Source organism: Phyllostomus discolor, chromosome 4 (assembly GCF_004126475.2).
Source record: "Phyllostomus discolor isolate MPI-MPIP mPhyDis1 chromosome 4, mPhyDis1.pri.v3, whole genome shotgun sequence".
NCBI classification, from domain to species: Eukaryota; Metazoa; Chordata; class Mammalia; order Chiroptera; family Phyllostomidae; genus Phyllostomus; species Phyllostomus discolor.
Genome location: NC_040906.2, coordinates 168,185,913 through 168,200,761, shown reverse-complemented (window position 1 = coordinate 168,200,761; position 14,849 = coordinate 168,185,913). Strand labels below are relative to the sequence as shown.

At 34.5% G+C, this 14,849-nt stretch overlaps 1 protein-coding gene across 5 annotated transcripts in view; it reads left to right on the top strand.

The window, feature by feature from the left end:
- CDK19 (cyclin dependent kinase 19) overlaps positions 1–14,849 on the top strand; it is a 143,063-nt gene that overhangs the window by 9,499 nt on the left and 118,715 nt on the right. The gene's annotated exons all lie outside the window — the stretch shown is intronic.

Here is a 14,849-nt window from a genome sequence, read left to right as displayed (position 1 = left end):
GCCCGTTTCTTATGGATCCTTTAGTAGGCCCTTTCTTTTGTCTTTGGTTTAGGCAATTTTTTATTTCCTGTTCTTTATTTGGTTATTTCCTCTTCTCCCTCTCTCGTTCTCTTCTTCAGGTATGCTTATTAAGAAATTTTGATCTAGCCCTGGCTGGCGTAGCTCAGTGGATTGAGCGTGGGCTGCGAACCAGGCATCACAGGTTCGATTCCCAGTCAGGGCACATACCTGGGTTGCAGGCCACGGCCCCCAGCAACCTCACATTGATGTTTCTCTCTCTCTGTCTCTCTCCCCCCTTCTTCTCTAAAAATAAATGAATAATAATAATAATAATAATAAAAGAAATGTTGATCTTTTAGTCTCTGTCTTCCATGTCTCTTAAATTCATTCTCAAAATTTTTACCTTTTTTTCTCATTCTACATTCTGGAAGATTTTCTTTATTTGGTCTTCTAGATTACCAATTTGGTCTTTGGTGGGAGTCACTATTCTTTTATTAAGCATGACCTGAAATCAGGAGTCTGACTGCCTGAGTTCAATAGGGCATTGGTTTAATAAAATTAATTCCCTATGAATATTTAGGTTGTTTCTGGTGTTTCACCATTATAAACAATGATTCAGTAACTTATTTTATGTAACATGTGTGCTTTGTTTCTTAATATTTTTCTTATGATCTGAGTACTAGGCCAAGATCATAGAAACGTTTTTCTGTTTTCACTCACAGAGAAATTATTTGTTTTACCTCTGTGTAGGGAAGTTAAATCAATATAATAACTTACTGATTTTAACTCTGTGTCTGGCACTGTGCTAGCTGCAAATTTGGGACCCATGTTTATAATATACAGTTGACCCTTGAACAACACAGCTTTGGGCTGCATGCGTCCACTTATATGTGGATTTTTTTCTTTTTCTTTTTTTTTTTAAAGAATGGTTTCTTTTAAGAAATTTTTATTTTTCAATCATAGTTTATATTTAATATTATTTTGTCAGTTTCAGGCACAACATAGTTAGACAATTATATAAATTACAAAGTGATCCCTTGATAATTCAAGTACCCGCCAGACACCATACATAGTTATCACAATATTATTACTATATTCTCTGTGCTGAACTTCACATCCTTGTGACTGCTTTGTAACTACCAATTTGTACTTCTTAATCCCTTCCCTTTTTTCACCTAGTCCTCCAATCCCCCTTCCCTCTGACAACCATCAGTTTGTTCAGTGTAACTGAGTCTGTTTCCATTTTATTTATTTTGTTCTTTAGATTCCACATATAAGTGAAATCATATGATCTTTATCTTTGTTTGACTTATTTCACATAGCATAATACTCTGTGGGTCCATCCATGCTGTCACAAGTGGTAAGATTTCATTCTTTTTTATGGCTGAGGGTTTTTTTTTCAGTAAATGCTGTAAATGTATTTTCTCTTCATTATTATTTTCTTAATAACATTTTCTTTTCCTCTAACTTTATTATAAGAATATAAAATACATATACATAAAATACATACAAAAATAAAGAGCCTGGCAGAAGTAATGCCTGCTTGAGTGTGGTTGGTAGGGTAATAATATGGTTGTATTAATTTATAGTTCTAATTTGAACATTTTACCTAAAATGTCATATGGTGTGCTTGAGTGTGATATTGTTATGTTACAGAATTACATGTTTATGATTTTGTAATAAAAAAGGGGGCGTTATTTCTGCTGGATCCTGTATGTGTTAATTGACTGTTTATGCTTTGGAGATTCAAAAACTATATGTAGGTTTGTGGTTGTGTGGTGGGGGATGCCCCTAACCTTGTGTTGTTTAAGGGTCAACTATAGTTGAAAGGATTGAAACAAAATCTCTGGTTCACATTTCCTTTAAATATGTAAAAACTGGTTCACTTATGCCTATAATTGTTTTTTCAAGAAGAATTTTTTTTCAACAGTCTCTCAGTAGTATTCACCTAGCCACATATTCATCCAACAATCTATTCTCGATCCAAATTTCTATCCATCTGCCAATCCTCTATCTACTTGTCCATTACCTCTCATCCATCCTCCATTTTTCTGGCTATCCACCCATTTATCCATCCTTTGCTATTTATCATTTGATTCCTTTCCATGAGCTAAGTAGTGTGCATAGGCAGTATGGTTACAAGATGAATGAGATTTAAGCTCTGACTGCAAAAACCGAGACAAAGTATTCACAACAAATTGCTAATAGTGGCTGTCTATAGGAAGGAAAGTTGGGTGGGGAGGAAAAACCTGTATACTCTTGTATTACTTGAAAAAATATATCTGTATTTTACTACCTGTATACGAGTATACCTAGAAATGGAATTGTAGAATCATGTAGTAGTTCTGTTTTTTAACTTTTGAGGAATTTTCATACTGGAATTAATAGGTATCTCTTTTGATCTAGATGTGCTGTGAACAAATTACAAAGTTACTAAGAGCACTGTTGGGATCCTCTGACTTAAGGATAGATGAATGTTTACCTGTATTAAATTCCCTTCAAAAACTTGATTTTTAATGGATGTCTGTATTCTTCTCTCATGTGACTATATAATGCTTTCTAATTATTGAACATTTAAAGTTTTTTTCTGGTATTTTAATAACATAAATAATACTAATAGGTGTTCTTGTATATAAATCTTGGTCCATATATCTGATTTTTTTCCCTTACAACAGAGCATTATGTATAAACTTATTGCATCAAAGGGTATTAGTTGTTTTAAGGCTCTTAATATGTATTTTCTAATTGCTTTTTATATATAATTTTATTGACCACCACCAACAATATCTGTGTGCCCCTCTTAAACTCAGTAGCTTTAAATAGTCTTTATCACAATTTGATAGGTGAAATGGTTTCTGTCTTAGCCAGATAGGAATTAGAACTGTTTTATTTTGTACTTTCCCAGATGCTTAAATAAAGGTCTGGCCAGCTTTACAATTTACATCTCTCTTTAGCTTTTTTAGGGATTGTAGTTCATGGCGGAGATATCTGCTCTTCCACCCCTCTCATGAATGTTCACCCAATTTACAGTTGGTAAATATTTTTGGCTTATTAAAAGCACCTTTTTTTTTTTGAAAACTACATGTTTATGTAATATCGGCTTCCACATTTTTCCTACTTTTGAATATAGGTTAATAAACATAATTTGGTAGTATACAATTTGCTAGGAAGTTATCTAGTCATCTTAATACTATACTCTTCATTTTTATTACAAGAAAGTGATTTTTTTTTCAAAGATACATATTTTGTCATTCTAATGAATGGTAAAAAAATAAAGTTTCATATTGTATTTTAGATGAAGAAATTGTTAAAAGCATTGAAAAAAATTCAAACTGCTAGAGAAGGGAGAGAGCAGATGTAGCTATCCTTTAAACCCTGGAAGGAACACATGCTAAGGTGTTTCTGTGTCATTTTGGGTTTATGAAACAGAGAACCAATCAAAAAGGGCTTTAATAAGTAAGGGGTTTATTTTCCTCTCCTATCGAAAAGTCCAGAGGTGGGGTGCACTGGGCTGGTGCAGCTGCTTAAGGATGCTGTTACCAAAGATGCACCCCCTTCCCACTTCTTCTGTGGTTTTTATACATATGTTCCCAGATGATTGTTGTTGCACCTCCCCAGTCAGGGGAAGAGGCTAAGGCTGGAAGGCAAAAGGGGTTCCAACCAAAAAGGTAAGCAAGTGACTTGGGTAGAGGGGAAAGGAAAGTAAATTGCAAATGGCTTTTGGGTGTGCCACGCTGTGGAACAAAGAGTTCAGTTTGAGGTGGTTAAGGAGAAAGAAACCTTTGTGTTAATTTTAAGCTGTTAAAAAGCAAAATTCAACAGAATAAAATGTAAAGACCTCACTGGCTTTCATCAACAATTCATGAATCAGTCAACATCCAATCTAGAAGATAGAAAGGGCTCTGAGGCGCTGTATAAAATGAAAGAAAGACTTTTATAGACAGCAGGGAGCAGAAACAAGGAAGTTACACTAGACACAAAAGTGGATTGGTTATAGCAAGGTCACGTTCCTTTAGGGAATTGCAGGGATCTATCAGGCAGATTACCCAAATAGTGCTTATAAGGTGATTCCTGATTGACTGGTTTAAGAATCCATTTCTGGGAGAGCTGAAACTGTAATTAAGTCTCAGTTTGGTGATGTGGGGCTTAGCATAAATGACTCTGCTTTGGGTGGGTTGCCTTGTTTTTAACAAAGTTTAGCCATTATCCAAGTGCTTAATGATAAGTACAATTTATGAACTGTCAAAGTTGCCTACACTACGTAAAGACTTTCCATAATTAACCAAAACAAATTTTGTAGACTTTCAAGTTTGTATAAATATAAAGGTTTAAAATTTAGATGGATAAAGACGGGCTTTTAAGTAAATCCACCAACAATGGGAGTCTTTATCTTTTTATACAGATGGTAGGACAACATAACAGTAATTCGATACTTAGAACAGAACTTGGTCATATGAAATTTTACGTGTAATTTTACTATAGGCCAACTAAGCTTTTTTATTTAGTGTGTTGAGGTTGTAAATTCAGTGCTTTTATCTCAAAGATACTTTTCATCACAAAGGCATTTGAATACCCAAAGTACTTATTTATTCTTAAAGAAATACTTGAATTTTCCTTTCTTGGAGAGGAGTTTTTACTTTTGATTTGGTATAAGGAAATCTTGGAATTGGAAACCTTGATTTCATATCTGGGTTAATAACTCTCTAGCTGTGGGATTTTTGGTAAAGTAATATCTCTAAACTTCAGTTTCTCTACCTGTAAAATTTGTATCATAATAAATTATCATCTCATGTGATTGCTGTGAGGAGGAATTAAATCATAATGTATAAAAGTCCCTAGCAAAATATTGATTCTTTTATTCTCCAAATAAAAGGGGGTTTCCATAATAAATTTCCCTTAAGATTAAAAGTATCTACCTTTTGTACTTTCTAAGTAAAAATTGTAGCTCCTTAGTTTTGAGAGTGGGGACTAACATTTTTAGGTTCAGTAGGAAGATAGAATTTTTCCCCCATCTATAATTGTAAAAAACTTTATTGTATTAGATGGGAAAAATGGGTTCCATGATGGAAAGTTTGCCTTATACCTTCAAAATAAAACAGATGAAAGAGTAGAACCTTATTTTTAATTAAAATCTTTCTTATAAATAGAACATGTTTAAGAAAAATTAGAAAATAAAGATAAGCACACACATAAAAAATTATAACTATGAGAGATGATGGATGTATTAACAGACTTTATTGTGGTGTGATCAGTTATGATATATACATATAACATTCTGCACCTTAAAGTTATACAGTGTTGTATGTCAATTATATATCAAATCTGGAAAAAACAAAAATAAGCAAAAAGAAGTAAAATAATTTCTAGATGAATACTATGAATGGTGTATACATTTTCTACTTGTTTTTCTGGGCAAGTTATGCTTTTATTCTTTTTTTTTAAAGATTTTATTTATTTATTTTTAGGGAGGGAAGGGGGAGAGAGAGAAAGAGAGAGAGAGAAACATCAATGTGCGGTTGCTGGGGGTTCTGGCCTGCAACCCAGGAATGTACCCTGGCTGGGAATCGAACCTGGGACACTTTGGTTCCCAGTCCGCGCTCAATCCACTGAGCTACGCCAGCCAGGGCATGCTTTTATTCTTTAAAAAAACAAATGTTGATGTATTATTTTTAGATTTTTTTTATTTTCAGAGAGAGGGGAAGAGAGGGAGAGAAACATCTATGTTTAGGAGAAACATCAATTGGTTGCCTCTCACACACCCCACAACCCAGGCATGTACCCTGACCAGGAATTGAACTGGTGATCTTTCAGTTTGCAGGGTGATGCTCAGTCCACTGAGCCATTCCAGTCAGGGCTATGCTGTTATTTTCTCAAGAATGTGGTCATATTCTACACGATTTTTGGTAACCTGACTTATTAACCTGAATTATTTTTCCATTTCATAAGTGTTTTTATCCAGTGGTGGTTTTCTTTTAAAGAAAATCTATACCATTCACATATATAACTTTTCTAATAATATCATTACTTATAATTATATCATTAATTATGTATCATTAATTATCTATCATTAAGGATAATGCAGTTACTTTTCAGAGTGTGGTGAAGTCTACTTTCTGACTTTTCCAGAGAATGTTACTTCTATATTTTTAATGACTATATTCCACTGTATACATGTTTTTAAACCAAGTACTCTGTTGATTGATGCTTAAGTTGTTTGTAATGTTTTATTATTACAAATAGCACTGTCATCAACATAATTTAATTAAAACTTTTTCTGAGAGAACTGTCTAAAGTGAAAAATATAAAGTGAAAGGACAAGAATACATAAATGAAAATATGCTTAACAATATTGGACTTTAAAATGAAGACCGGCTCTGGCCAGGTTGCTTAGTGTGTTGGAGCATCATCCTGTACACCAGAAGTTTGTGGATTCAATCCCTGGTCAGGGCATAAACCTAGGTTGTGGTTCATTCTCTGGTCCAGGTACCTACAGGAGGCAACCAATCAATGTTTCTTTCTCACATTGATGTCTCTCTCTCTCTCTTTTTTTTTTTTTTTAAGATTTTATTCATTTATTTTTTAGAGAGGGAAGTGAGGGAGAAAGAGAGAGAGAGAGAAACATCAATGTGCGGTTGCTGGGAGTTACGGCCTGCAACCCAGGCATGTGCCCTTGCTGGGAATTGAACCTGCAACACTTTGGTTCGCAGCCTGCGCTTAATCCACTGAGCTACGCCAGCCCCCCTCTCTCTTTTTTAATCCTCACCTGAGGAATTTTTAAAAAATTGCTTTTAGAAAGAGAGGAAGTGGGGGTGAGAGAGAGAGACATTGGCATAAAGGAAAATACCACCTCCTGTACAGGCCCCAGTCAGGGTTCAAACCCATAACCTAGGTATGTGCCTGACTAGAAACAAACTGGTAACCTTTTGGTGTAGGGATGACCATCCAACCAACTGAACCACCCAGCCAGGGCTCCTCTTTCTCTTCCCCCCCGCATCTGGCTTCCTCTCTCTCTAAAATCAATAAACATATCCTTGGATGAGGGTTAAAAAAATATTAAGATGAAGATCATGGTTAGGAAACTTTAAAGTGAACTGGTGTTTCTTAGTGTTACTATGTTGATCTGCATAAAGTAGGTGTTTTAAGAAACTATATAATTAACGACATAAAAATCTTTTCCTAGATATATAGGCAGTGATAAAAACACAACATAAGCTTTTAGAACTTAATGGAATGTCACATCTTGTTCAGATCCCTTGGCTTAAAAGGGAGTCCAGAAATGTTAAAATACCTTCTTTAAGATCACATAGTATGTTTCAGTGTCTGACATATTAGAATAGTTTTCTAAGTCCTACCCTAACATTCTTATCTGTAACATGATGTCTAATATTAAAGGCAATGAAGACTGTTTGCCTTTGGAGCATCCATGATGATCTTTCATGAAGAGACTGAGTAATGGAAATTAATGATCAATTGTCAGGATGCATTCTTTTATAAACTTTTAAAGACATTGGTTGATTTGTGAATTATTGCATTTTCATCAGTGGAATATTTATTTAGGTCCTTCTTGGTAGAGGCTCTTTTGGGCGGACAGTTTAGTGGTTTTTAGTATATTCAGAGAATTGTATAATTGCCACTATCTAATTTTAGAACATTTATCCCCCACATCCTTCACAAAGAAATCCTGTACCCATTAGCAGTACGTCCCTATCTCCCCATTATCCTAGTTCTTGGCAACCACTAATCTACTTTCTGTCTCTATGGATTTGTCTATTCTAGTCATTTCATATAAATTAAATTATACATATGTAGTTTGTGTCTGGCTTCTTCACTTAGCATCATGTTTTTAAAGTTCATTTTGTAGAATGTGTGAGTACGTCATTCTTTTTTTGGTTTGTAGGCCGGTGCTCAACCCACTGAGCCACACCAGCCAGGACCACATCATTCTTTTAAATGGCTGAAGAACCCTGGTTGGTGTGGCTCAGTGGGTTGAGTGCCAGCCTGCAAATTGACACTGGTTCAATTACCAGTCAGGGCACATGCCTGGTTTGCAGGCCAGGTCCCCGGCTGGGGGCTCATGAGAGGTGGCCGTTAGATGTTTTTCTTCCACAGCTCTTAGACATCAATATTTCTTTCTCTCCCTTTCTCCCTCTTTTCTCCTCTCTCTAAAATAAGTAAAATCTTAAAAAAATAAATGGCTGAAGAATGAATACTCCATTGTATGGATACACCACATTTGTTTATCCATTCATCAGTTGATGGACATTTGGGTTGTTCCACTTTTTGGCTGTTTGAATAATGGTGCTGTGAACATTTGCGTGGAGGTTTTATTTGGCAATATGTTTTAAATTGTTTTGGATATAAATACCTAAGGTTATGTTAGTTTTATATTTAACCTTTTGAACTACCAGACTGTTTTCCAAAGCAGCTGCCCCATTTTACATTCCTACATGCAGTGTGTGAGGATTCCAATTTCTTTACGTTCTTGCTAACATTTAGTGTTATATTTTTTATTTTAGCCATCCTGGATGTGTGAAGTGGTATCTCATTGTAGTTTTGATTTATCTCTCTAGTAACTAATGATGTTGAGCATCTTTTTGTGTGTGTGTGTGTTTTACCATTTGGATATATTCTTTGGACATATGTCTATTTAGATCCTCTGTCCATTTTATTCATTGGGTTGTCTGTTTTTTTGTTGTTTGTAAGAGTTCTTTATATATTCTGGATAGTAGGTCCTTATCTGATGTGTGATGCAAATATTTCCTCTTATTAGTGGATTGCCTTTTTACTGACTTGAATGGTGTCCTTGATATACAAAAGTTTTTAATTTGATAATGTCCAATTTATGTTTTTTTTCCTTTGGTTGCTTGTGCTAAGAAACTGCTGCATAATCTAAGGTTGAAATTCACTCCTTTGTTTTCTTTTAAGACTTTTGTAATTTTAGCTCTTTTATTTAGGCCTGGCAGTGTTTGTGTGTGCATATGTGTGTGTGGAGGGACGTGTGAGAAGTTTCCAGGCTTAAAGAATTTATGGTATATTTGGCTAAATTAAATATTTATGGCGAAAAGGTAACTAACAATATCATTTATTCATTTTTTGACAATAAATAACCATGTAGAAATTCAGGGTGTAAGGATAAAAGACATAGTTTCTTTCTTTAAAATATATAGAGAGAATCAAAGAGATTACAATGCAGGGCTATAAATTCTGTTATACAGATATGCACAGAATTCTGTGGGGATAACTAGGAGGAACACTGAACAGACTCCAGAAGTGTGCGGGTGATTTGGAAAGCTTCTAAGAGGAACAGAAGCCTGTGTGTGGTAGCTGAGAATTGAAGGCTAAAGAGTGAGTCAGAGAGGTGGTTTTTCTATTTTTTTTCTTTTAAGATTTTATTTATTTACTTGTAGAGGGAAGGGAAGGGAAGGAGGAGAGGGAGAGAAACATGGATGTGTGAGAGAAACGTCGATTGGTTATCTCTTGCATGCCCCCAACCGGGGCCCACAACCTAGGTATGTGCCCTGACCTGGCCCACAACCTAGGTATGTGCCCTGACTGGGAATTCAACCAGTGACTTCTCAGTTTGCAGGCCAGCACGCAGTCCACTGAACCACACCAGCCAGGGTGAGAAGTGGCTTTAGTTTAGTAAAATGAGTGGTAAATACACAGTTCAGAGGTGAAAGAAATAATAAATTAAGAACTGGAAGAGATTTCTGTTCTTGTTTGAGACAGATAAATTCTATTTACACATAAAAATTTTTTTTTATACTTTCGTAGAAACTGGATAGGATTCGCATCTGAAAACAGATATGTAAAATGGGATGGTGTCATTTCCTTATGAATTGTGAGAAATTAAGGAGATGAGGCTTTTATACTATAAGTAATGTGTTAATCCTACACCATTAATTTTTTTAATATGAAAGTTTGGTGATCACTGATTCTTCAGTATCTTTATTTCTAGAGTGTCACAAATTATTCTGAATTCCTTAATGAAATACATCACATGTTGTAAGTAAGGAAATGGTTTTATGAAGGTTATAAATAAGGGAATGGTGATTATTGAGTTGTAAAAAACAAGTGTTTAAAATTGAGTGGTTTTTAGAATAATTATAGAAGTTATCCAATCTGCAAAAGTAATTAGATAGTAACTAAAGATATAAGGGAGAAAGTAAGAAATACTCAACATACTATCATCCAGAAATTACTTAATATTTTGGTGCATTTTCTTCCTGATAACATTTCATCCATTTGTGGTGTATATACAAAGACACATACCATGTTAAAAAATTACAAAACTAGGATCATCCTACATATGTAGTTTTAAATTTTAAAAAAATCCTTACCAAGGATGTATTCATTGATTTTTTTTTTTTTTTTGAGGGAGAGGAAATGGGAGAGAGAGAAAGAAAGGGAGTGAAAAACATCGATGTGAGAGAGAAACATCTATTTGTTGACTCCCATATATGTGCTGACCAAGGATCAAACCTCTAACCTTTTGGTGCATGGGGCAAATGAACCACCTGGCCAGGGCTATTTGTGTATTTCTTGAACTCTTTTTATATTATTTATTTCCTTTTTGTGAAATGGTTTTTTCAAAAAACTTGGGACCACCAGGGTTCAAAGATGAATGTTTTTACCTGACAGTTATACTATAGGTAGACTGTCTAGTTAAGCTGAGAAGAGTGAATTGATAGCATGTATTTGTTTTTAAAATTAAATTAATTGTAGAGAAGAGTTGCTATTTTTTTTTAAGGAGTTTGTCCTTGACTACTAGTTTGATACCATCTCTGTTTTGGGTGACGTGTTTCACCAGCAGGCCTATTATTATTCATGACTAACTGTGTAAGTACTCATTATGAAATAACTTGCTTTTCTACATAAAAAGATTGGGCTTTGAAGTTGTATTATCTGCATTTATAATCCCTGCTATACCACTTACTAGCTGTGTGACTTGAGAAAATTAATTCTATTTCTTAGTTTCCTCATCTATAAAATGAGAATAATAGTAGCACTTATACCTCATAGGGGTGTGAGAATTACATAACATATGAAGTGCTCACCCTGGTGTCTGGCAGATAACCAGCACTGCTACTACTATTAATCCTTTTACACTTATGTATTTCTATAGGATAAACTCCTAGTAGGGTAAGGGTGTTTAAAACACTAAATTTCTGTCTTAAAAAATTGTTCCTTTTGTACTAAACTGCATAATAACTTTTAATATATCATTATTATGATTGTGTCCAAGCTCTGTTTCAATATTGTTTCTATATTTATCTGATTTTTTAGAAGTCAAATAATTCATGTATAAAAATTGTATATATTTCCAATTTTTGATTATGAAAAGTGTAAACATAAAGAAAAGTTTATAGACTTAGTCCTGTGATCACCTATATATTTACCATGTAGATCAGGAGTTAGCAAGAAGTTTTTCTAAAAAGGGCCAGATATTTTGTGTATTTCTTTAAAAGACCAGTACATTTTTTAGATTTTGAAGGCCATGTGGTGTCTGTCACAACTACTCATAGTTCTGTAGGTGTAGCAAGAAAGAACCCATAGACAGCAGGTAAATGAATAGGTATAGCAGTATTCCAAAGAAGTTTATTTACAAAAACAGGCTCAGCTGGATTTGGCCTAGGCTGTAGTTTTCCATGCTGGATCCAGATTAAATAGTTAATAGATTGCTAATTTTGATTTTTCTCTGAATATATTTATATATGCACATATATTTTTCTGAACCACTTGAAAGTAAGTTGCAGTCATTATGGCACTATACCCTTTAATATTTCAGCATGCATCTCATAAAAATAAATATATTCTCTTGCATGACTATAATATCATTATTATAGCTAAGTACATTATAATTTTTTTCTTTTTAATAGAACCAAGATTATATAAATTGGCACAAAAAGTATGAAAATCTTTAGATTTGCTTCTCGATCATTGTAACTTATTGAACTGTCTTTATCCCCACCCTTTTTTCCTATATTTTTTCTTGATTTATTATTTTTTTAGGTAGAAATCTGTATTGGGTAACACTGTTTGCTGATTTTTTTTGACCCAATTATACAATCAAATAAAGGGGAAGTTTTGATTTTTTTCATGTATTTGGTTTGTATTTTTAAAAATCTGGGTTGTGTTTCTGTGTTTTATATGATATGAAAGAGAGAATTATGTGTAATTTATAATCAAAAGAGATCTCATTAAGTTACGTACAGTCTCTATAATTTACATTGGATTATTCTTGTTACATAGTAGAAGAAACTAAAGCCAATTATGTACTTTTAAAAAGTGGCCAACTTTTGGATTTTTATGCTAAAAAAGGAGCAAAAGTAATATTTCAAAATATTTCAACTACTTTCAAAGTTAACCTTATTATGCTTTTACATGATACAAAAATTTATAACACTTTAGATAAAGCTATTCCACTCTGAAAAGTCATGCTGCAAATTTTTCCAGGGTCCTTGTCTTATTTTTTTCTACTCTCCGACCCCCTACCCAAATTTAGCACTTTGCATTAAGTCTCCTCAAATATCATTTCTTAGACTAAGGATGCAAAGCATCATCTTAATTTTATTTTTTTTTTTCAAAACATCAGAAGGAAAAATTTTAGTGTGTTGGTATAACTGTGGAACTGTAGGTTACTGCTAGGAATAACATGCTGCAAGATGAGGTATATTGGCACTCTCCTTCTTGGGAGCACACCTGTACCTTTCTATCTCCTAAGTTGCAAGGGCCCTTTTTTGCTTCTGTAACTTGTTTCCTGCGCCTACACAGTCTAGCTGGCTTACTTCTACTACCTCTTATCTATTTATCTACCTTTCTTTCTTCCTCCCCTTCCCTCCTTCCCCCTTCTTCCCCCTTCCTTCCTCCCCTCCCCTCCCCTCCCCTCTCCTTCCTTCCTTCCTTCCTTCCTTCCTTCCTGCCTTTCTTCCTTCCTTCCTTCCCTCCCTCCCTCCCTCCCTCCCTCCTTCAATTTTAGATGGAGGGAAGGAGAAAAACATTGGTTTGTTGACCAACTTATGTATACATTCATTGGTTGATTCTTGTATATGCCCTGACTGGGCCTTAAACCCACAACCTTGGCATATTGGGTTGGTGCTCCAACCAACTGAGCTAATAAGAGACCAATCTCGGAATGAAAGATACAGACTAAAAGTGAAGGGATGGAAAAAGATACCTCATACTAATAAAGTTTGGCAAGACAGACTTTAACAGGGGTGTCTAACCTTTTGACATCTGTGGGCCACACTGGAACAAGAAGAGTTGTCTTGGGCCACATATTAAATATACTGTGACACGTAATCACAAAAATCTCATAATGTTTAAAGTAAATTTACAATTTGTGTTGGGTTACATTTATAACCATCCTGGGCTGCATACAGCCCGTGGCCCCTGTGTTGGACACTCTTGCTTTAAAATAAGGGCTATAATAAAGACCAAGATGGACACTATGTAATGAAAAAGGGAGCAATCCAACAAAAGGATATAACTCTTGTAAATATTTATTTACCCAACATAGGAGCATTAAATATTTTAAGCAAACCTTGATGGACAGAAAGGGGGAGATTTAGTCATAGTAGGGGATTTTAACACCCCATTGTCACCAGTGGATCTTCCAGACAGATAATCAATATGGACCCCATGGCATTAAATGATACACTAAATCTGATGGATTTAATTGATATCTTCAGAGCATTCATCTCAAAGCCGCAGAGTATACATTCATTTCAAGTGCACATGGAACAGGTGGATTTTTCTGGGATTGACCACATGTTAGGACACAAAACAATAAACTTAAGGATATTAAAATCATATAAGGCAACTTTTCTGACCATAATAGTATGAAACTAGAAGTCAACCATAAGAGAAAAAACCTAAAAACCAGAAAGACATGGAGGCTATATTGCATGTTACTAAACAATGAATGGGTTAACAATGAGATCAAGGAAGAAATCAAAAGAAAATTTGAAAGTAGTGAAAATCAGAACACAGCAATCCTGAATTTATGGTACACAGTGAAAGCAGTCTTAAGAGGGAAGTTCATTGCATTACAGGCCTACATTCAGAAACAAGAAAAATCTCAAACATCTGACTTGACACTTAAACGAGCTTGAAAAAGAACAAAAGAGCTCTAAATGAGTAGAAGGAAGGAAATAATAAAGAGCATAAATAAATGAAATAGAGTCTAAAAAAAGCAATATAAAAGATCAATGCAACCAAGAGCTGGTTCTTTGCAAAAATAAACAAGTTTGACAAAGCTTTAAGCAGACTCATTCAGAAAAAAAGAAGACCCAAATAAATCAGAAATGGAAGAGGAGAAGTAACAACTGACACCAAAGAAATACAAAAGATTGTAAGAAAATATGAACAATTATATTGCCAACAAATTGGATGATCTGGAAGAAATGGATAAATTTCTAGAAACATACCATCTTCCAAAACAATCAGAGAGAATCTGAATAGAGAGATTACAACTAGTGAATGTGAAGCAGTAATCAAAAAGCTCCCAAGTAATAAAATATCTGGGCTGGATGGCTTCACAGGTGAAATTTACCAAACATTCAAAGAACTAACACTTAACGCTTCTCAGACTATTCCAGGAAGTTCAAGAGGAGGGAAAACTCCCAAGTTCATTTTGAGAGGCCAACATTATCCTAATTTTAAAACCAGATAAAATCACTACAGCGAAAGAAAGTTACAGGCCAGTATCTCTGATGAACATAGATATTAAAATCCTGAACAAAATATTAGCAAACTGGATCCAGCAATACATGAAAAGACCATACACCATGATCAAGTGGGATTTATTCCAGGAATGCAAGGTTGGTACCTATCCTCAAATCAATAAA